Below are 25,024 nucleotides of genomic sequence, written 5' to 3'. Positions count from 1 at the left end.
TATTTTGTTGTACCAAGAGAAACCTCCTCAAATATTTGACCTTCATTCCTCAATCGCATATGTTCCTCCACTGAAATATCATGATAATCTTCACCTTTTACTTCTCCAGGTCTTATTGCTCTAGTTGTTGGTGATACAATGCGTATCACGGGGTGTTTTTTAAAGTAAATTTAGAATATTCTCATTTGTACTAAACAAGAACCTTGATTTATGAAAGTTTTTTCCAGAAGCAGATTTACCCACAAGATTTATAATAATAGTTGTCATTTATATATGTAATTGTTAAAAAACCAAAAAATATATCCCTTAATATCTCATCTTGTTTCACAACAATATATTTATATTTTTCAGTCGTGTGCTTCATGTATATCCCCAAATTCCTTTTTACGACATAATGTAGAACAATTATCTCTTAAAAAATTATTTATATCTATTGAATTTAACTTGAATAAAATAAAAGTATTAGCATTGTTTCTGATGAAACAACGAGGAAGTTGAAAGTAGGATTGACTAAGATAAATGCAATTACAAGAAGAATGTCTCCCTCTTGTGTTGTAGCTGTCCATTACCGTTTGGTTTCTCTCATTAACACAATCATCAAAGATAACGAGGTTCTTTTTTGATTTATGCAAATCTTGGGGAGACGTTATATCATCCGTATTATCACTAAGAATACAAGTTATCGGTTTTGCTTTCTTTTTACATCTCTGTGTATCACAAAATAGTTGAATTATATCTTCAATGTAATAATCATTTAGGTTATTTTGAAGTTTAAATAAACCGATTATATCTTCTTTTTGAAGACCAGCATTAAAACCTTGTGAGAGTAGTTGATACTCTGGTTGAAAACTCGACTTTGTGAAAATTATTATATATATATATATATATATATATACATATATATATATATATATATATATATACATATACATATGTGTACATATACATATACATATATATATATATATATATATATACATATATATATATATATATATATATATATATATATATATATATATACATATACATATGTGTACATATACATATACATATATTAATTCAGTGTCCCAACAGGGCTTGAACTCAGGACCTTTTGGGTCCCAAGCCACTACCCTAACCACTGCGCCAACACCAGGCTTGCTATTTCTCCAATCAATCTTGTAAAGTAATTCATTTTTGGTGTAAATCTAAAAGAATTATTTTCCTTTTAAAATTTTTTATTATCATTAATTAGAAGATAATCACAGAATATACATTGTTTATAGGCTTTTGACTCTGTGTTTAATCCCCGTCTTTCACACGCAGGGCAATTCTCAAATTTGTCATATGGAGAATCAGGGAAGTCGAGCATATTTATAAAGTAAAACTTTACTTAAACTGAAATTCATCTATACTTTCAGTTGCATATTGACTCATTTAATAATATTACCATCAATATCTACATACTTTTTTTCATTACCAGATTCAACTTCAACATTTTTTTATATTAAAGGTAATTTTAAAATGATCCTTAACTACTATTGAACAAAATGTCATTTCACCTGATATATTAACATCCTTTATTTCATCAGGATTTACATCTTTAGGGTTGTTGAAAAAAATACAAATTTCTCCTTGCATATTACAGATGGTCTTCTCTTTTCTTTCTAAAGCTTCATCCATAAGGTTTTTGTTTTTTGATACTTTTTCTTGTTTCATTGCTTTTTCTAGTTTTGAATATATGACCAGAAGGAGAGGAGAAACTTTTGTTAGAGATACTTTAATTGATGTTCTACCAGGTATATTTAAAGCCCTTCCACTGAAGGAAATTGAAGAACTCATCTTATCCACCATAATTGTTTTTATCCAATAGTTGTTATATTTATCTTTGTTCAATTTTACATGCATGACATATGTCTCAGTATCTTTTACAAATGAAGAGATTGATTAAAACTTGTCTTTTGTCTTGAAACATTGTATTTATTAGGTCAAAAAAGTTGGAGGATAAAATGGTTTTAAGCACAGATTCACCTATAAATTAAACAATTTTCATCAAGCAAATTTTAGTTTAAGCAAAGTTTTATTATATAAATGTGGTGAATACAACGTACTGAGATGTTTGTAATCATGAATATAGATATTATAAAAAAACACCTTCAAACCAAAAACATACATTTAATCTATTTCATCAAATATCTCCTCTTGAGTTGGAAAGAAAACTATGATATCTGCTCAAAGGATGTTTTGAAGAGTAGTTATAATAGACATCTTCAATCACAAAAACACAAGAAAAATGAGTTTAAAGTAAAGGGAGACTATTATATTGAAAACACTGATGGGGCATTTAAAGGGCATATAAAAATAAGGATTTTTCAATTTGGAGAATCCGGTCCATCATCAATGGCTGAATCAATTGAAATAGTGAAACCTGATGTTGAAAAAGTTATGAGAAAGACATTAAAAGAAATGAAAACTTTAAAGTTTTATATGGGAGTGAAAATGAATATGAAAAGACAAGATGAAGAACAAACTCCTTATATGAGAACAGATCTTCATTTTATAACATCATTTCAAGATTTTTTGGATAGTGGGGTTCATGAAGAACTATCAAAACAAGAGGAGGATGTTGATAATACAGTGGTAGGAAGTGGATTTCATATTTTTAAAAATCATCTTTTTCGATATACACATTCTAAAATCAAATCCTCTTAAAGCTTCTTCTTCTATTGAATTACCAAAAGAAATAAAACTAAAGAAGGCAGTTGTTAATATTAAGAACAATGATAATAAATGTTTTCTCTGGTCTGTTCTTACTCACTTACATCCACCAAATTGTAATTCAGAAAGAGTAAAACAATATGTGAAATATGAGAATACCTTGGACATTAAAGATTTTAAATTCCCAATGCCACTTACAGATATTCCTAAATTTGAGAAAAAGAATAATCTTTCTATTAATGTATATGGATTAACGGATACAAACAAAGTTCAAATATTAAAAATTTCAAAATATACTATAAAAATGAAGAAACACACATTGATCTTTTATATTTTAGTGTTGGAAAGAATTCACATTATGAATACATCAATAATTTATCAAGATAAATCTCTTCTCAGGTATTCAGAACAGCAAACAAAATATATCCTTGAAAGCGATGTCTTAATTCATTTCATACAAAAGAACGATTTGAACAACATTCAAAATATTGTAGTAATCATAAATCAGCTCTAATTACAATGCCTAAACCTGGTGAAAAGATTTATTTTGAAGATTATAATAAATCTATCATGCACCCATATTTGATATATGCTGATTTTGAATGTATCCTAAAAAAGATTAATACTGCTTCTCCTAATCCAAAAGAATCATATACAAATAAATATCAAAAACATATTCCTTGTGGTTTCTGTTATTATATCAAATCATCTGTTGGAGAAAAGTATAATAAACTTGAACATTATAGTGGAAAAAAAAAAAACTTCACAAGAGTTTGTAAAACGATTTGAAAAGGATTGTATAAGACTAACTAAATTAATGAAAGAAACTAGAACGGGCACTCGTAGAGCGCAGACCTTCGCCGCAGCCACGAGTTGCCTTTGTATCAAGTTGTCCACAATGCATCTCAATACAAATATGCATTTCGTGACCCCCATGACCTTTTACCCACAACCGCTACCTAGGGTGAGAATAGTACTATACCTTGTGTCATTTCAGAAAATGGGGAATTGAACACTGAACAATTTGGAGTTAATTTGATGTAAATCAGAAACATATTAACAGTTTTCATCATGAAAAAACGATTTTGACCTTTTTGTGACCTTGACCTTTGATCCGATCGCTCCCAAAATCTAATGGATTTGTCCTTTCATGATGCCAAACAAATCCAAAACAATTAAAGCCTCTCTGCGTTTTTTTTTTTTTGCGTTAAGTTGTCCACAACGCTTTCCGATATAAATGTGAATTTGTGTGACCCCTTGACCTTTGACCCCCAACCGCTGCCTTGGGTGACAAGTACTATACCATGTGTCATATTAGAGGATGGGGAATTTAATTTTGAACATTTTGGAGTTAATTTGCTGTAAATCAAAACAAAATTGACAATTTAATCGCGAGAAAACGATTTGGACCTTTTTGTGACCTTGACCTTAACCTTTGATCCGATCGCTCCCAAAATCTAATCGATTTGTCCTCTCGTGATGCCAAACACATCCACAAAATTTCATGACAATCTGCGAAGTGGTTTTTGTGTAATGTTGTCCACAACGCTTCCCAATCAAAAACTCCATTTTGGTGACCCCCTTGACCTTTGACTTCCACAGACTAACTAGGGTTGCAAACACTATACCATACGCTATATCAGTGGATCGGGATTTGAATACTGAACATTATGGACTTAATTTGATGTAAATTGGAACAAAATTGACACTTTAATTGCAAAAAAACGATTTTGACCTTTTTGTGACCTTGACCTTGACCTTTGATCGGATCGCACCCAAAAGCTTCGCCTGGCGTCCTTGAGTAACTGCACATCATCTCTGAAAATTTCATGCAAATCGGTCCAGCAGTTTTTGCGCAATGTTGTCCGCACACATATTTACCAATAAATAAATACACAGGGGTCAATACAATACCTTCGTCAAACGAAGTTTGCGAAGGTAACAAATGAACCGATGAAATTAACCGAAGAAGAAAAATTCGAATTCAGAAAGAACAATATCTGTCATATTTGTGAGGGGGAAATTGAGGAGTCAAGTTAGGGATCATTGTCATTTTTCTGGTAAATATAGAGGTCCCGCTCATTCCTGTTGTAATCTTAATTATAAATTTCCTTCTTTTATTCCAGTCTTTCTTCACAACAGCGCCAACTATGATACACATCTATTTATAAATGAACTTTCAAAAACACCAGGGAATATTTCTGCCATAACAAACACAAGTCAAAAGCATATTTCATTTACAAAAATGATATTCACAAAACCTTTAACTCGTATTAGGTTTCTAGATTCTTACAAGTTTATGGGAACACCACAAGCCTACCTCACATCAAATCTAAGCTCCACGGGGTCTTTTCCAAATCTTTATTCATTCTTTCCAAAAGAGGAATTTCTAACTCAAGAGGAAATTCAGATTAAAGAGAGAATTGAAAGAAAAGAGGAAATTCTAATTAATGAGGAAATTAATGAAGAAATTCTAACTGAAGATGAAATTCTATTTATAAAGAAAATTCAAACAATGAATGAAATTCTAATGAAAGAGGAAATTCTGATTAAATATGAAATTTTGATTAAAGAGGAAATTCTAATGAGAGAGGAAATTCAAACAAGGAATGAAATTCAAAGTAAAGAGAAAATTCTTTCAAGTAAGGGAATTTATCCTTATGATTATATGGATTCATTAATGAGATTTAAAGAAGCACAACTTCCTTCAAAAGAAAGTTTCTATAATAACCTTTCTGAAGAAGAGATAAGTGATAAGGAATATAAACATGCACAAGAAATATGGAAAATATTTAAGATAAAGAACCTTGGAGAATATCATGATTTATATCTAAAAACAGATGTTTTATTGTTAGCTGATGTGTTTGAAGCTTTTAGATCACTCTGTCATCATAAAAATTGTTATGGATTAGATCCTGCCCACTATTTCACAGCTCCTGGTTTTGCTTGGAGTGCAATGTTGAAAATGGCAAAACAAGATAGAGATTTAATCAGTGATTTAGATCTGCTTTTGATGATTGAGAAGTCTAAGAGAGGTGGAATATCACAAGTATGTTCAAAAAGATATGCTAAAGCAAATAATAAATATCTTCCAAATTATGATAGTGAAAAAGATCGTAATTATTTGATGTATTTTGATGCTAATAATTTGTATGGATGGGCAATGTCTCAATCTCTGCCTTATGGTAAATTAGAGTGGGTGGAAGAAAAGGATTATGAAAAGGCTTTGATGAATATTGTTATTTCTTCTCAAGAGGAATTGAATGAGGAAGAAGAAGGTAATTATTTTGAAGTTGATTTGAGGTACTTGAGTGATCTTCATAATAAGCATAAAGACCTTCCTTTTGCTGTGTGAGAAAGAAACCCCAAAGAAAGAATGGTTAAGTGATTATCATAAAAGTTTTAACATTAAAGGAAAATCAACAGAAAAGTTATTAACAACATTCTATGATAAAGAGGGATATGTTTTGCATCAGAGAAGCTTAAAACAGTTTTTGAGAGGATTGAGAGTAGCTAAAATTCACAGAGTTTTAAAATTTAAACAAAGTCCTTGGATGAAAAGGTATATTAAATTCAATACAGATATGAGAACAAATACAAAAGTAAAATTTGAAGGGGATTTCTATAAGTTGATGAATAATGCTGTCTTTGGAAAGACAATGGAGAATGTTAGAAACAGGCAAAACATTAGATTTGCAACATCTTGGAAAGAAGCTTCGAGATTGATAAATAAACGAAGTTTTAAGAGAGAAGAGGTTTTTTCAGAGAACTTTTCTGCTATTCATATGGAAAAGGAAAGTATTGTAATGGATAAACCAATTTATATTGGAACAGCAGTTCTTGATTTATCAAAGATATTGATGTATGATTATTTGTATAATGGCTTAAAGAAAGATTATGGTGAAAATGTTTCATTGTTGTATATTGACACTGATAGTTTTATCCTAGATATAAAAACTGATGATGTTTATAAAGATATGAAGAAAAATATTGGAGTATATGATACAAGAAATTTCAGTAAGAAGAGTGAGTTATTTTCCAAAAAGAATGAAAAGGTTATTGGTAAGTTTAAGGATGAGTTGGGTGGAAAAGTAATGAGTGAGTTTATTGGATTGAGAGCAAAGGCATATGCTTATAAGTATGGTGATCAGATTGATAAGAGGTTAAAGGGAATGAGGAAATATGTAATAAAGAAATCAATAACTTTTAGAAATTATTACAATTGTCTGATGAATAAGAAAGAAGAATATCGGAAAATGAATTCAATAAGAAGTTATAAACATTACATATGTGGTGAAGAAGTAAATAAAAAGGCATTTGGAGCCTTTGATGATAAGAGATTTATTTTAGATAATGGAATAGATTGTGTTCCATATGGATATTGTATGATAGAGTGTATAAAATAGATTGTGTTTTAACGATGGGAAGATGGGTTAGGGTTTTTATTAGGGCTACCGCTGCGTTTTTTCACAATATATAAATGGTCAAACCAAGTATTAATCAAACTGAAGAGTGGAGAAAATCTCAGTCTTGGTATAAAAATGGAAAACATAATGAATGTGAAAAATATCAAATAAGTCTTATTGAAAAAATAACTAAAACAAAGGTAAATAAAACAAGTAAGAGAATCAATTTAAAAACTAGTAAGTTTGAGGATGTAAAGAAAAAAAATTAACATACTTGAATGGATTGAAAACTTTGATGGTTATCAATTGAACAAGGAAAAAACAATTTACTATAATCTCAAAATGATATGTGGCTCAAGAGGTGGTCAAACAAGAGCATTAAGAGAAGTTTATCATTTCGTAATGGCACAAAAGGGGTATCTTAAAAAATATAAAGATTCAAATGTTTTGTTTTTAAATATTTTCGATGGGGATTATTGTGCAAAGAAAATTAAACTATTGAATGAATTTGAGAATGAACAAATCTTTATAGGTTCAATGAGTGAGCTAAACAATATGCATTGGTTATTTAAAAAAGTGTCCCGAGGCTTACATGTTTCAGATATTTCTTTAGAATTACCTTTAACAAATCACATTACTACTTTACAACTTGAACAAATCTTTATCTTATTGCATTGGTTATTTGAAAAAAAGTGTCCCCAGGTTAAAAGGGGAGACAAATAAATATACCTTGGGATAAAAAGGGGGTTTACTTTTTCGGGGGAAAAAAATGAATCGCTGAAAATCTCCAATTCATTTACATGGGGAAAAGTGAGCCAGAATCAGTATATTCACCCTTTCTCTCTCTCTCTCTCTCTCTCTCTCTCTCTCTCTCTCTCTCTCTCTCTCTCTCTCTCTCTCTCTCTCTCTCTCTCTCTCTCTCTCTCTCTCTCTCTCTCTCTCTCTCTCTCTCTCTCTCTCTCTCTCTCTCTCTCTCTCTCTCTCTCTCTCTCTCTCTCTCTCTCTCTCTCTCTCTCTCTCTCTCTCTCTCTCTCTCTCTCTCTCTCTCTCTCTCTCTCTCTCTCTCTCTCTCTCTCTCTCTCTCTCTCTCTCTCTCTCTCTCTATATATATATATATATATATATATATATAGCGAAGTGACAGGTGGTATTTGCTCGTCTACAATAATAAAAGGCTGTGTGTGTTTGTGTGTGTTTGTGTGTGTGTGTGTGTGTGTGTGTGTGTGTGTGTGTGTGTGTGTGTGTGTGTGTGTGTGTGTGTCTCCTCCTCAACTCCAAAACCATAAAATCGAGCAGACTGAAACTGTGCATGCATACGAAGAAAACTCCAAGGAAGTGCAAGAGTGAAAATTTGGGTGTTGGGTTTAATTTAAAAAAACACCCCTTTTGAAGATAATTAACGGCCTTATTTAATTATACCCTTTATCATGCGCATCCTTGGACTTAGACTTGATGGGGGTCCTGATTCGCCATTTGGCTGAGCCGATTCAAACATGCTTCAATTTGGAAACACGATCCACTTTCACGGACTAATTAAAGTATATAATCGAAATATTCTGTCATATTTAAGAATGGGATCTGGTGAACAAAATAAGTGTCGAAATCTGGAGTGAAATCCAATTTTTTTTTTTTAATAAATTCGTGATTTTTATAACTTAATGTATTTGTTCAAGCAGATCATTAAACTTTAACTTTTTCTACTGTTCGGATGATTATATTGAGTGAAGAAAAGATGATGGCATGTGCAGAAAGTGTAACTTCGTTGATTGAAACGCCATGGTTCATAACATGCTTTTGCAATCCATGAAGGCACAGGACACAGGGGGTCCTTTTTTTCAGTAATTACATACGCAGTTTGCTATTTCCGTTTTGGATGATTTGCTAACATCACAAAATTTTAATATAAATACACTATTATAGCTCTGCCAATATATTAAGTCGGTCGTTTCTGCAAGCGAAGAGGAAATTTTTTGTTGCTCCAAGTGAAGAGGACATATATATATATATATATATATATATATATATATATATATATATATATATATATATATATATATATGTATATATGTATGTGTATATAAATATAAATATATATATATATATATATGTATAAACGAGGTGTGTTCTAAAAGTATCCAACTTTTATTTTTTCGTGCGTAAACAAATGAAGCTAGGGAGGCGTGGTTTGGTGCACGTATGGAGGTGATCCTAATCCGTATGCGTGAATATTTTCCTGCCTGCAAAAGCTGTCAGTCGCCAACAGACCGCCGATGTGTGAGGAAGTTTAAGTGAGCGCCGTCGGATTTTCGTTTTTGACAAAATGACGGAAAAACTTGAACAACGCTATTGCATCAAATTTTGTGTAAAGCTTAGCGATTCCCAAGTGGAAACGATCCGCAAGATTCAACAGGCCTTCGGGAATGAAGCAATGGGCACCATACAGATAAAAGAGTGGTACAACCGCTTCAAAGATGGTCGCACATCAGTGGAAAGTGAAGCACGTTCTGGTAGGCCCTCAACATCCCGATATGAGATCGTCATTGACCAAGTGAGGACCCTGCTGATGCAGGATTGCCGAATCACGATCAGAGAACTTGCAGATGAGGTGGGCGTCAGCATTGGATCTTTTCATTCCATTGTGACTGAGGATTTGGGCTTAAGGAGAATCTCAGCGAAGTTCATGCCAAAGCTGCTTACAATCGAGCAAAAGCAACTCCGTTTGGAGATCGCACAGGACATGCTGGAGACTGTCAACAGCGATCCCAACTTCTTCAACACAGTGATCACTGGCGATGAGACCACAGTGATCCGTCATTTTGTCAAAAACGAAAATCCTACGGCACTCACTTACACTTCCTCACTCATCGGCGGTCTGTCAGCGACTGACAGCTTCTGCAGGTGGGAAAATATTCACGCATACGGATTGGGATCGCCTACATATGTGCACCAAACCACGCCTCCCTAGCTTCATTTGTTTATGCACGAAAAATTAAGGTTGGATACTTTTTGAACACACCTCGTGTGTATGTATATATATATATATATATATGTGCATGTGTTTTGTTTGTTTTACACCGTTTTGTGTGTGCTTTCATAACAAATATTCATATAAATAAACTGATAATTACTGCAATATATTTATAGTCAGTATTTTCTGCAAGCGAAAAGGTATATAGACAGCATGCATGGACATGGTAGAAATGGGAACAAATGACTCTTCGTGGGGTGTGTGCGTGCCTGTTCTTGGTTACGTGTGTGCAGTGCGCGGGTTTCACTGACACGCGATCTGAACTCAAACTTGGGCCGATAAGCTTTGTTGAAAATTTGATGGCAAAAGCTCAAATGGTAAAAAAAAAAATGTTTGGACACAGACAGAAGTGATTGCAAAACCCCATCTCCTACTGTGTGGGGGACAGACGGGCTAACAAGCATGGGATGATATCTTCGAGTTTATGAATTCAAACATTGGGTACAGTTTCGGGAAAGATGAACAATGATAGCAATTGTGAAGAACCAGAGAATAATCTTTAAAAATAGGGGTAATATTCCTGGGCGCTCACCTGGTCGGTTAATGATACTGAGGAGGAAGTCAACGTGGGACATAATCAGCAAGATGTACCAATGATCCAATGTAATAACAAATACCCATTTTTTGTGGTCAAGTTTCATCGGAATTGTGTGTGTATTTTCTGAGAAAAAACAGCAAATACCTATTTTGGGGGCAACCCCCGGTAGACCCCTTTTTGGGTCCGATATTTTTTCTTCTGCTGTGAACTAACTTTGGTACATCACGGATGATGAAGGTTGTGGTCAAGTTTCATCAAAACCGTGCATGTAGTTTCGGAGTATAAGTTGCAAGTGGTTGTGGACGGACGGACAGACTGAAGGACGCACCATCCCATAAGCTTCCTGGAACTAGGTTCCAGGTAAGCTAAAAATGTGGCAACCCTTCACTGACATCGTTCCATCCAGCATTATAAAGACTGCAGGCTTGGATATCAGTTTCTGCCTTAATTGCATCATCAGCTGGTGTTTCATTTCAAAACACTAGGTATTTGGCTGGGCCTGTATAATAAGCGATGGAGCAGACCACATATAGTGATCACGACGCAAATAATGTAAGCCCATCAACGAGGGGGAATTGTACAAAACACACTCAAAATACTTGGAGGAATCAACAGAAGGTGACTATTCTGGTGATATTTATGGCACTGTGTTTGCTGAATTGGTCTCTTGCATCGAAGAAGCCAGGAATGATAATGAATAGCCATTGTGTAAATTAGCCGATCTTGTACAACTCTATAATAACAGAACTAGAGAGCTGTGTTGACGAAAATGTGCATAATACTTAACTGAGAGACAAGGTTGGTGTTGGCTTAGTGGTTAAGATGAGATCCTAAGGTCCTGAGTTTGAGCCCTGTCGGCTGCTGAATTAACACCAGGTGGGGCTGACACTCAGCCTGTCATCCTTCCGAGGCCAATGAAATGAGCACCAGTGTACTGGTAATAGGGGCACTGTCAGTGGCATAGCTCTGTTCCTAACCAGTGATTGTGTGTGTGTGTGTGTGTGTGTGTGTGTGTGTGTGTGTGTGTGTGTGTGTGTGTGTGTGTGTGTGTGTGTGTGTGTGTGTGTGTGTGTGTGTGTGTGTGTGTGTGTGTGTGTGTGTGTGTGTAACTGAAAGACAAAATACTGTCACAAATACAAGACTTGTCTGCACACACAGGCACGCACAGCCAGGATAAGGGAGTACTCCTCATGTTTGATGATGACGTAGCAGACTTTTTCCACCAGCAAGCCTGAGTCGGGACGATGATATGGATGCAATGTATATTGCTGGGGCTGCCAACATAGTGTGATCATCGATGTTTCATCACAGGTCTTGTTCGCTTTTGTCAGATCATTTACACCTCAGTGTCAAAAAAATGACATACTAAAGCTTTTGAAAGCATTGGTGGATATGGTGCTCCATGGACCAAGCATCAAAAATCAGTCTGGAACGGCAACTTCATTCTAGCCGTCTTTAAATATAGCACAGATATTCATTTTCATCTCTGTCAAACATGTTGGGATGGATCAATCTGAAAAGATCCACCACAAGTCACACCATTAAAATGGAGGTTATCACACACTCATATAGCCCTGGGGACTCCCTGGTGGTGCTGTTCATCAATAATGATGGGAATGCATGATTCTGAGTGAAACTGAACTGCGTCACAGTGGAGAACTCACATCCCCCTGCTCGTTGTTAAGAGATTTTAGAATCCTTGTTAGTGGTGAAGTTTTTCTCAACCTTGGATCTGGCCAATGGACACTGGTGGATTGAAATGGCATCGAAGGACTGTCCTAAATTAGTGTTCATGTCACACCGTTGACTTTTTTATTTAATTGTTATGCCATTTGGACTTCATCAACACACCAATACATTTTAGTGCATCATGGAGTGTTTTAGTGCATCATCAACACCTGGTGTTGTAGGGGTTGCTGTGCAAGGTGATGTCATTATTTCCTGCATCTTGTTTTTTTGTTTTTTTTGTATACATAGTCAAAGTTGGTGGGAGATCTAGTACACTGAAAGGATCATGACATGACATAGCCAAAATCAGGACACAAAACACGCATGCATGGATAAGGAAGCTCCAAGGAGGAAAAACTGGAAAATTAGGAGGGATTTGGGTGGGGTTAACGAGGGAGAAAAGATTACAGTTTTGGATGGGGGATGATCTGAGATGGTGGTGAACAGTTGTCCTGACGACCTGGAGGGAAGAATGAGGTTGAAAAGGATGTGGAAGTTGGTTCCACAGACAGGGAAAAAAAAAAAGAGAGGAACAAATGAGTGGACGTGAGCAGTGGTTCTAGATTTTGGCAGTTTCACAAGAAGGGGGTTTCTTGTGCACAGCGTACATCATGCACTTCCCTAAACTCAGCGGCTATGTTCGTGTGAAAGTCAAGTCTGGTGTTGTCTCATGTATCTATCTGCATGTGTGCATGATTTGTGCTGCAGATCCTCAAAGAGCCTTCGAGGATGCAAAACAAAACAAACAAACAAACATCATGTGTATGATGATCTACAAAAAACAAAAATATTTACATTGTTCACACTCCCATTAGGCTCGAGTTATTCATTTTATGTGGGCCATGTGGGGAATAATTTGTAAACAATTAATGAGGATCACACAAAGTACTTCAAAGGAAGGTAGAAAATAACGATGAATTAGAGCACCTGCCCTTCATTATGCTTCACCAACAGGGTGCTAATAATCCAACGTCCATATTCCTTCCAGAACATCAGTGTTGACAAAGCAGTCTCTCGAGAGAAAACACTGATATGCCAATGCCTTCTCGGTGGTAGACAGGACTTGGATTTGATCTGGGTCTGGCAAAACAATAGTCTTGTGTTTTCAAAAGGCACTGTGGGATATCTAACGTCCATAGTGAAAGCTAGCAGACATGACAACAGGCTAAATGTTCCCTCCAGAGAATGGCAAACTGATTGATGTGATGCAATGCCTACCAAGCACCAGGATAACAACATATACATCAGGCCAGGAAATAAATACAGACGAGACAGCTTCAAAGTGAGTAAGCTACATTTGAGCTATCCCATTGACTCCAGACTTTCCTAATATCACCTGGGAGTTCTGTTTGTATTTTTTTTTTCTAAAGATAAGCTGAGGCTGTGGAAGAGTTGAAAAACATCAAATGAAACGTTTACATTTTATAACAGTGGGGTATATTGGGAATAAACGGAAAAGGCAAACAAAAGAGGGCAAATATCTAAGTGAATGACTTAAGGAGTTTCTGTGGTCATCAGTGGGAAGAGCTAAAGAAAGGAGGAGGAATGATAGGAGACAAGTAAGAGGTTTAATTTGCAGACTGAAAAATAAATAAAATTGGTGTGAGGGTTTAGTAGACCATTTATACTTGGGAAGGCTGACAAGCCACATCCTTACATCCTCACAATGTTTCTACGAAAGGACCATCTGGAACCCTCGCCCCATCTACTTTCTCAACAATCCTCTTGAAGAAGTCCTTTCATTCAAGCTTCTGGGTCTCACGATCTGCCATGATCTTTCTAGGGAAAGCCACATGTCTCCAAGCTGGCCTCCAAAGCCAGTCGCTGACTGGGCATCCTACATCGAGCAAAGTCCTTCCTTGGCACACCTGAGCTCCTCACCGCAAACAAAGCTTTCGTCCACAGTCTGATGGAGTACTGCTCTCCCCTCTGGAGGTGGTGCTCCTGCCTCACACCCAGCTCTACTTCACACTGTGGAAACCAAGGCTTTTAGAATTATTGGTATCTCCCGCGTTGATGTTGAGCCTTTGGGTCTCTCACTCTCTCACCGGAGGCAGGTCTTTCTGTCTTTTACCATCTCCTCTCCTACCTTACTGCCTCTGCTTTGTCTGTGATATGTCCCCCCTATATTTTGTCAGGGGACTTAAGGTACGCCAAATACCCCCTTTCTGGTGAAACTGCCAAAATCAAGAATCAATGCCTACCTTCACTCTTTCATCCCACCTCTGGAACAAACTCCCAAACACTCTTCAATCCCACTCCTCCCTCCAGGTCTTCAAAACAGCTGTTCACCACCATTTCATATCTTCCCCCATCCAAAATCTTGATCTTTACTACCCCAGTTAATCCTCCCCAAACCCACCTCCTTCGAATTCCCTGTTTTCCTTATTGAAAGTCCCTGTAGTACCATCTTGTTTATCCCATGTACCCCACACCATCCCTCTCCCTTACACAGATATCCTATTGTTTTTGTTCCCCACTATTTTGTGCTTCCCTCTCCCACTACTCTTGTCTCCTGCCTTGTTATACGTTTCTATGTATTAAGTCTTACACGTGCCTCGACTTGGTATACCAAAAAAATTTAAAATAAGTCGTTTGTTGGTGGGTGGAAAATGTTTCTTGTTAAAATTGGTCGAACTAGAATGGCACTCGGTAGAGCGCATACCTCTGACAGGCTGAACAGTTTACATTTTGTATCCCGCTGACAGGCCGGATCTGCATCCGTACCTGAACCAAAATCTCATCAGTGTGTTGTTGTCACCTACCCAACTTGTCCACGTAGTTTTGTCATAATCGGTCCATAATTTTTTGAAATATTTTGTTATATTTTGTTATGATTGTGGGGGTAGATGGAAGAATAAAATAGGCAGCATAGCCTTGTGTAGTTTCTTGGTCTGTGGATGAGTAGGAGGAATCTCGATGTAGTAAGTCGGGAATCTGTGAGCTTAAGTGTTACGTGTCACCACAAGAGGGGTGGTGTGGTGTTAATTAGCCGAGGGAGTAAGAATAAGTTCCTCAATATGTGATTGCTCTCTGTGATTTTTCCTGATGTTATATTTCAAGCCAGGCAATAAAGGTGGGGAACGCGTCCCTCAAACCACAACAAACGGGCAGAAAGCCCAACATTCAAAGTTTGACAGCAAGTGAAGTCACGCCCCCGAAGAACGACTGATGGGTGTGATGTCAGAAGCGAGCCGAGCAGGAGAAGCCCCGCCTTCCCGGGTTTCGTGGGAGCAGGCCACGCCCCGGAGGCAGAGGATAAAATAGGACAGAGAGAAGTGGAGTAATGAAAGGCAGCTTGCACATTTTGAGAGGTGAAAGAAAGGGAGCACACAGGAGAGGTTGCGCATTTTATGAGGAAGAAGGAGCTGTCTTGGCATTCTGGGAGAGCCGTGATGAGAGTGGAGGCACAAGGTGCATTGTTTTGTAGAGGCGAGAGCGGAGGTTGAGCGCACACCGAAGAGGACGACAGGGCCATTGAATCCGTGTTGAGGCGGTTCGGCTCGTGTGGCGAAGTAAGACACTGGCCTTTTGCTTCTGGTCGGGTCGATGAGGACAATCGGGGCACCCGAAGCCGTGACCCTGGGGCTTTGAGCCATTATGTGGAGTGTCGCTCGCGGATTGCCTGGCATCCTTCCGTCCCGCTACAAGAGAAGCGCTCCAATTCTAGTTCCACAAGGATCAGCTCTGGGCCAAGCTAAGTGCAAGAGTGGTTGAAAGGAGGGTTTTTCTTTTTTATTTTGTTTCCCCGTTATCTGTATTTGAGTCTGTGTGCGAAGCCTCAACTGTAGGATGTATTTATTTCATATCATTATCATTTCCTTTTTAATTATAATTAAAAAATATTGACAATATAAAAATATAGACAATATAAAATCACTCCACAAGCAGATAATTATCTGCCTTTTATGAATAGTTGTTTCATTTTTCATTAAATGGATTCCTTTTAAGACATTGTAGCATCGTGCTGTCCTGGTGCAGCGCCTTGTGCTGTGCTGCTCCCCGTGCTCCTCCTGGGTGGTTCGCCTCTCCACCATTATGCCCCGTTAACATTAATCTCAGAGTCTCGTTTGTAGCCTTCAATGGAGAAGCTTTGTCATCCATCCAGGTTGGGTTTTAACCCCCTGGACACGACAATATCATTTTCGGCCCCATCTCTCAATTATAAAGAATCACTTTAACAATTATAAAAAAAATTATTGTATCCAGACCAGATCTTCATCAAAATCTAATCAATTCGTTCTCGTCACACCCAACCTGTCCACCAAGTTTTGTCCGAATCCATCCACAAACTTTTCAGATATTGTGTGATATATCATTTTTCGGCCCCATCTCTCAATTATGAAGAATCACTTGAAAATAACAAAAAAAATTCTCGTATCCGGATCTGCATCCACATCTTCACTAAAATCGAATCGATTCATCTTTGTCGCACACCAAACCTGTCCAAGTTTCGTCCGTATCCGTCCACAACATTTTGAGATACGGTGCTCACAGTCAGATAGACAAACACAGACAGACAAGAGTGAAAACATAACCTCCGTCCACCTTCGCTGGTGGGGGTAATGACATAAAGAGCAGGAGACGAGAGAACTGGATCATTCAGACGTGAGGATTCGGACAAAAGCCAAAATAGTTGCGATAAAGAAGAAAGTTGGAGCATCGGCTCGACGTTGGCGAAGTTGCAATTTAACATGAATTCCACCAACTCACACGTGGACTGCTAAAGGAGATAATTAATCAGTATGTAATTCAGAAGAATAACTTGGCGTTTTATTCTGCACTGTGATGATGCAAGTTTCCTATAATGCACGAAGGAGGCATCTTGCAGAGCATTTTACAGTGGAGGAATAAAAAATGAGAAGCCAAAGAGGATTAACTTTTCCTGTAAAAAAAAATAAAAAAAACTGCTTGGCTTGGATGCAAGTTTGAAAAGCTTTCATCATCTGATTGCATTGTTTTCTTTCCAGTGTTGTACATTTAGAAGTATATAAATTGTTTACTTTGGAAATGTTCATTAATTGCTTTGATTGTCTATGCCTAGTTTTGTCTTCCCCCAGGAGAAAATATGAGGGATTATCTGTAGCGCTGCAGCCTAAGACAATATAAATATATTTTTTAATAATGATTATAACAATGAAAATAATAATTAATAATTGATTAAAATTAACGCCCACAAATGAACCAGGAATGGCAATGGTGGAATTGAGGGCCAATCTCCTCTATCTCCGCAGAAATGTCACATCTGGCAATCTAAAATAACCAATCCGAGTCAAGGCCTTCACCAGCCACCTTCTCATCACAAGGGTGATCGCACAAAATATCAAGTTCTAAAAGTCTGGTGCCTGAGAATCTCTGGTGCCTTGAAGAAAAGGTGCTCCAGAGAAGCAAAACTCCAATATAAAATCACTCCACAAGATAACGAAAAAAATCTTGCAAAAAGGAGCACACTGTGCCACTCACTGTGCAGATCACCAAGGCGCATGTCCCCCAATGGCAGATGAGGCTGCGGTCAAAAAAATAAATAAAAAAAATCAGAAATTGGAACAAACCAAGAGAAGGCAATGGGTTACTACAAACATGATCAAACTCAAAGCGGTCCAATGCTGAGCAGCAACGAGTGATGAACAATCATGAAATAAACATTCATGCCAGGAAAGTGATATAGTGGTGTTACTACAAAACAATAAAGCCAGGAGCTTACTCTCCCGAGAAAGCAGTGTTCTGACTGTGGCAGCAGAGAAACACCAATTAGGAATTCTGGACATCAGCAAATTGGCAAATGCTAGCAGGTCCTTTTGAAAGACAATAATTACACAACTGAAGCTTGACAGCATTAAAAGAAAATGTTACAGGAGAAAATAATTAAATGTAAGATGAATTCCCTTAGAATGAACTTCAATGCAGAAGGAGGCCATGAGGCCCACCAAAGCCTGCACTACGGTTGTCAACATCGGGTTGCCTGGTCGTACTCTCTCCTTTCAAATGCTGAGGGTGAAGCAAGAAAGCAGCACGTACCATATTTAAAGTCTTTGGCATGGATCGGTCAGAGTTGAAATCACCGACCTCCCAGATGATCAGAGCAGACATTCTCACAATTACACCACCGAGGGTAGTAAGGGTTGGTTGGCAACCATTGCACACACTTGATGGGCTAAATGGCCTCATTCTGCATTTAAGCTCCTTGTAAGGGAAGTCATATTTAAAATAACAAGAGGCATATTATGGGGAGATTCATTGGCTCCAGTGCTCCACCAGCATGCTAAGCGATGAATTCAGTTCCACTGGGTGTGGGTGCATGGTTACAGCAATGGCAAGGCAAGAGGAAATCAATGTGTAAATCATATTTTCAATATTGATGGTCTGAAGCTCTACTCGCCAAATGATGAGCAGCTAAGAAGCGAACTAACAATTTAAACTAGGTCCGGCCAACATATATATGTGGAGTGTGGCCGAGACAAATCCACAAAAGCAAACTTCTAGAGATTGTGGCTTGCATCGACCCGAATCACGTCACTGTTAATGTAGACTCGTTAAAAAGGAGATGGAAACGGGAAATTGTATCGATTTAAGTACTTAGGAATAAAAACAAGGAGCTGATACTCCAGGTTCCTACCTTTTGGGTGGTTGACTGACACACTGACTGACACACACACACACACACACACACACACACACACACACACACACACACACACACACACACTAACAAAAAACGAAGAAAGAAGAGCCTCACATTTCGCACACACAAACCAAATTACCGAGATGGTTGCCATGACAACAGCATTCAAGCAATCACAGCCACGATCTAATAGGGTTGAGATAATCTCATGTGGAATAGATGTGTAACATGAAGGCCGAATGTTCGACTGTTTTTGAAATATCGCAAACACAATAGTACATGGACGGATGATCGGTCAGTCGGTCGGTGGAGCTCATTCTAATGTCCCCCGTGTCCGATTTCGTTGGGGGGCTCAGGGGACAAAAATATAATCAGAAAGCAAACAATATGTGAAGACGGAATGCAAATCCGAAGGAGTATTACTCATGAAAGACGGCTGTGTAAAAAAAGTGAGCTCGATGTGGAAAACACAATTACTGTTTTCAAAAGCAAATCGGTACTGGTTTCTGAATTCAGCTTTGGGATTTTACTGAACACTATCTGTTTAACAAAAAATATATATATATATCTGTATATCTATATATATTGTTGTAGATTTCCGCCCGCCGGCGTGCGGACGACCGCTTCTAGCCAATGGCGGCCGCTCTCGCCCACCGAACGGACAATCTAGTCGCAGCTTTCGGAACAACGCCGAAATCCCGCAACGGGTGTGCTTTGGATGCACACCACAGCCTAATCAACACTCTACCCGCGCTACAGGGTCAATCGCCGAATTGTCGATATACCTAATTAATCGCGCGGGCAGACTACCGAGAGACTGTACCTCAACGGGGCCCACTTGAAACGAGCCGCTTAAGCAGCTCGCTTCGTTTTGAGAAAACCGAGTGCGGTATTTATTGCGCAGCCCCGTTGGACCCGATCACTTAATCGGCTATTAAAAAGCCAGCTATTACTCCGAACTCAATACGGTAGTTCAATGAAGGAAAAGGACGCGACGAACAAAGGTAACATTCACACAAGCACATTTATTTGCACACATATACGGTCAAAGCAGCAAAGCAGGGATATACAAGCATGCAATGAATGGGGGTAGGCACAAGACGCGAGCAAGAAAAAGAACTACCACCGTTCTATTAATTACGTACACTTATACAGTTCTACCTACGGACATGTTGCCACAACGTTCATGCAAAGAAACAAGGAAAAACCCCAAGAAAGACGAGGGGTAGACTGGACCTCTTGGGTCTTTATGAGCACGGAGCTGTGATGACCGCAGAAGCTCCGAGAGGCCAGGCTGGTTACCTTCACCTTCGTGGTGCCTCGCTGGGGCGACCCGCAACGTCCCGTCATCACGGCAGCTGGCGTGACCGCGGTTCGGCCCAGGCCTTGTCCGGCGGCCTGGTGATTCGGGCCCAGCCGGCAACACCTCAGAGGAACGAATGGGTCTTTTGCTCTCTGAGTTGATGCTCTCTTTAAGAGCCCGTCCGTCCCTCAGCGCCGCTCGGACTGTCCCGATGCCTGATCACCTCGGACCGTTCAGTGCTGGCTGGCAACCTCTCTCCGGCTCTCCCCACGTCCAGCACACAAGCGCGCTGTTCTGCGCGGCACGGCAGGCTTGGCTGCGCTCCCAGCTCCCGTCTCCTCGGTGAACCCAGACCTCCAATGCCCTCCACTGGACTCGAACCTTGATCTTCACATCACTCCAAACCCAGACCGAATGAATGACTTGGCGCTCTGCGCGCTTTTTTATAGGGCCCAGTGAGGCGAGGTTAGATCTCTGATCCCCCACCTCTTGTAGTGTCCGAGGTGCAGACAGACGCGGGAGCGAGGTAGCGACTCCGCTTTATTGCCAGAACGGATGCACACTACAACAACCCCCAGCGGGCGAGTCATGATATATGAAACCCAACCACTGATACAGCACACTGCTCCCCTCGTAAAATGACAATTCTAATGATGAAATGACAATTATAAAATGACCAACCGAAACCAATCAACATTCAAAATCCTCCAAGTACTGCAGTTGTTTTCTGACCCGCCTTGGGCGGGCAGCGCCGCCAGACGGCCCAGGCTCAGACGCCTCCCGGCGAGGCCGAGGTGACACCCTCGCCGGACTTGCCCCATCCGCAACAACATCTGCCCCCGGCCGACAAGCTTGCTCGTCTCTCTCGGGCAGGACTGAATCAGGTGAACACCCCGCAGGCGGCAGCACGTCTGGCCTTGGCGATACAACGTCTGGCCACGGCGACATCACAGGTGGGGGCCCCATGTCGCTCGGCACGGGGGGGGGGGGGGTGACGCTGAACAGCGATCATGCATTTGGTCCACGTGCCACTTCCACACCTCCCCACCATCAGTCCGCACCATGCAATTTGCCAGCCCCAGTACCACAGAGACAAAAGCCGGCACCCATTTGGAATCGTGGTAATAATCGCTTACCATAACCCGCTGTCCCACATCAAAACCGCGCACCAACGTTGGACGCGACACCGCCCCACTCACCGACCCTCCAGGTCGCAGTAAATCCAGTATGGACCGCAATGCCCGTCCATAGAGACGAATGGCAGGAGAATCGCCGGTGGCAGGATGAATAGCGTTTCTGTATTGGAGCAAAAAGACATCGACCACCGTCTGCACAGGTGCAACACCCCCCCTACGCAAAGCCTGTTTCAACATTTCAACAAATGATTCCGCCTGCCCGTTCAAGGCAGGATTATACGGTGCGGACCTGAGATATCGAATACCGTGTTGACGCATAAACTCATCAAATGTCCCTGCGATGAACTGCGGACCGTTATCAGAGACCAGAATCTCGGGTATTCCTTTATTAGCAAAGATCGTCCACAGTTTTTCTAGTGTAATGTCTGCCGATGTATGCTGCATTACTACAACCTCCGGCCATTTAGAGAACGCATCGATCACAACCAGAAACATTTTGCCTTTAACCGGACCAGCAAAATCCACATGGACCCTCTGCCAGGCCCTGTCTGGTATCGGCCATAGATCTGAAGCTCGACGCGGATTATCAGCATCTGCCTGACAAGTGGCGCAATGCTTAACCATCTGTTCAATGTCTTCATCAAACCCCCGGCCAACACAACAGGCTACGAGCAAGACTCTAGGTCTTCACGACGCCAAGGTGACCGACATGTAGTTCTTCCAAACAATGCTGCCTGAACTTCGGTGGAATCACCGCCCTCATTCCCCACATAACGCACCATTGGGCCAACGACAACTCTGATGCGTGCGACGTGAAAGGCTGAAATGCCGGTGTTGAAGGTAGATCGCTCCAATTCCCCATATAAATCGCCTGAACGACACGGGCGAGCACTGGATCATGAGCCGATTCCACCGCGACCTGTTTGGCCATGACTGGCCCGCTTTGGACCTGGCTCAGTGCAAACACATCAACCCGGTCGGCTGATTCAGACGAAGCTGGACCCTCTGCGCAAGGCAAGCACGAGAGACAGTCACAGTTGGCATGCTTCTCGGTGCTTTGGAACTGAATATCGTAGCTGTAGGCAGCAAGAAATAGACACCACCGCAGTATTCGCTCGGCCACCACTACCGGAACCCCCGTTCGGGTTTCAGGATGAATTGAAGTGGTTTGTGATCCGTCTGCAAAGTGAAATGCCACCCCAGCAGGTATTGACGAAACCTCCGCAAACCCCAGACGAGGCTGAGAGCCTCGCGCTCAATCTGGGCGTATTCCCGCTCTGCTGTGGACAGGGTCCGGGATGCAAAACAAACAAGCCGCTCGGAACCATCGTCCATCCTGTGGGAGAGCACTGCCCCAATGCCGTATGTAGAGCTGTCGCATGCCAATAAGAACGGACGTGCAGGCTCGTAGTGCACGAGGACCGTATCCTCTGTGAGCAGCCGCTTGACGCGGTCGAACGACGCCTGGTGTGCATGCCCCCAGGCCCAGCGCTCGTCCTTCCTGAGCAACCGCGTTAACGGCGCAAGCTGCGAGCTGAGCCCGCGCACGAATATTTGGTAATACTGTGCCATACCAATGAATGAGCGTAGCTGCATCTTGTCGCGAGGAAGTGGCATGTGCTGAATTTCCTCCACCTTCCGAGAGCTTTTCAACAGCCCCTCCAGCGTGATGATGTGCCCGAGGTATTCCAAGCGCTGCTTGAAGAACGCGCACTTGTCCCTGTTCAAGCGCAGGCCGCACGCTTCCTGCTTCGTCAGCTCTTGGGCAATGTTCGCAAGGTGCTCGTCCGCCGTTTTCCCCACAATGAGCACATCGTCCAGGTACGTTTGAGTGGGCAGGCCAATGCAAACCTGATCCATGGCTTTCTGCCACAAGGCCGGGGCCGAAGCAATCCCAAAACAGAGTCGGGTATATCGATAGAGTCCTTGACACGTGTTGATTGTCAAAATGTCGCTACTCTCGGGATCCATCGCCAAATGAAAATATGCATCACGCAGGTCAAGCTTCGTGAAGTATTGACTCCCTGCCAGCAGTGCATATATCTCATCGATTGACGGCAGCGGACACTGCTCCACGCTGAGCCCCGGGTTAACCGTGGACTTGAAGTCCCAGCACAATCGGACATCTCCATTCCGTTTCAGCACCGTGACAACCAGGGTGGCCCAATCTGAGTACGACACCCGTTCGATTACTCCACAGGCCTCCAACCTATCCAGTTCACCCTTGACCTTGTCCCACAGGGCATATGGCACCGGTCGTGGTTTACAAAAACGAGGAACCACCCCCTGCTTCAGGAAGAGCTTTGCCTGCACGTCCTTGAGTTTCCCAAGGTCGTCGGAAAACAAACCTTGATGCCTTTGTAGAATCTTCTCCAACTGATCCTCCCATCGGCTCGGCACAGGTTGCACAAGGTGAACGGCGGCCCATTCTAGCGTGATGCGGGTCAGCCAGTCTCGGCCTTGGAGAGACGGCACCCTCCCCCGCACCACATACAACAGAAGCGCGGCGACCTGGCCTTGGTAGACTGCAGACACGTCTGCCATCCCGACTGGCGTTATCTTCTCACGGGTGTACGTGTACAGCGTGAGGTTGGAGGTGTACGTGTACACCTGATAAGCTTTTGGCCGTTGAGTCTACGCGCAGTCTGTTCGCCTATGATCGACACAGCCGCTCCCGTATCAACCTGAAATGTGATCAGAGTTTTGTTCACTTCGATTTCTAGTCATCGGTCCTGGCGCCGCAGGACCAATTGAAAACAGGCTCATCATCGGCTGCAGGTTCCGCCCCGGGTAGCCTCGCACATCGCCGTCCATGACCTTAACGGTGGACAACGCCCCTCGGCACACACGTTTCAGATGACCCACCTTGTGACAATGTAAACACACGGTGTTTTTATACGGGCACATACGCCGCAGGTGTCGACCTCCGCATCCCAAACACATTCGCGGGGTCACCTCGCCGGTCGCGGGGTCACCTCGCTGCTCTCGCGCGGCCGCGTTGCGACCTCTGGCCCCGGCCCGCACCGAAGATCGCGTGTGCGTCCCGGGGCGCTTGCGACACCGTGTGGACCCCCGGGCCATCTGGCATGCTGTGGTCGGCGATGGCCCGAACATCTCCGAGAGTCTACTCGACAGCTGTAACAGTGCCGACTGCCGAGCAGAATGTAACGGCTTCACCCTTCAGCCGTAGAATCACCGAAACCATTTTTGCATCTTGTAATCCGGAAATAAATCGATCTTTGAGTCCAGCCAGATGCTCCTCTGTCGTGAACCTGCAGGGCACGGACGAATGCTTCACTCGCACCATGAAATCCGCGACGCGCTCCTCTGTACCTTTTGCGAGGTGATCGAACTGGTATCGAGCCAGCTGTAATGACTTCTCTGGCGCCATGTGTGCTTTCATCTTCCGCACAATGTCCTGAAACGAGAGCGTGTCCCCACTGGGCTTGTCTGGCGCCACCAAATCACTCAGCAGTCGATAATGTTCCATTGATAGCGAGGTGAGCAAGATCGACTTTTGCTTGCTCTCTTCGACCACGTCATTCACGTGGAAATAGCACCCC

General features: G+C 41.2%; 1 protein-coding gene across 6 annotated transcripts in view; it reads right to left on the bottom strand.

The window, feature by feature from the left end:
* LOC147019510 (metabotropic glutamate receptor 8-like) overlaps positions 1 to 25,024 on the bottom strand; it is a 544,678-nt gene that overhangs the window by 404,450 nt on the left and 115,204 nt on the right. For all 6 annotated transcript variants that reach the window (XM_085894056.1, XM_085894058.1, XM_085894059.1 and 3 more), the window contains one exon: positions 17,864 to 17,906. The gene's annotated coding sequence lies outside the window, so the exon portion shown is untranslated. The remainder of the gene's footprint in view (positions 1 to 17,863; positions 17,907 to 25,024) is intronic.

This window comes from Eptatretus burgeri, chromosome 9 (genome assembly GCF_056783735.1).
Source record: "Eptatretus burgeri isolate ZD-2024b chromosome 9, Ebu_testis_v1, whole genome shotgun sequence".
NCBI lineage: Eukaryota > Metazoa > Chordata > Myxini > Myxiniformes > Myxinidae > Eptatretus > Eptatretus burgeri.
Note: the sequence above shows the minus strand (reverse complement) of the source record. Positions and strands in the feature narration are given on the sequence as shown.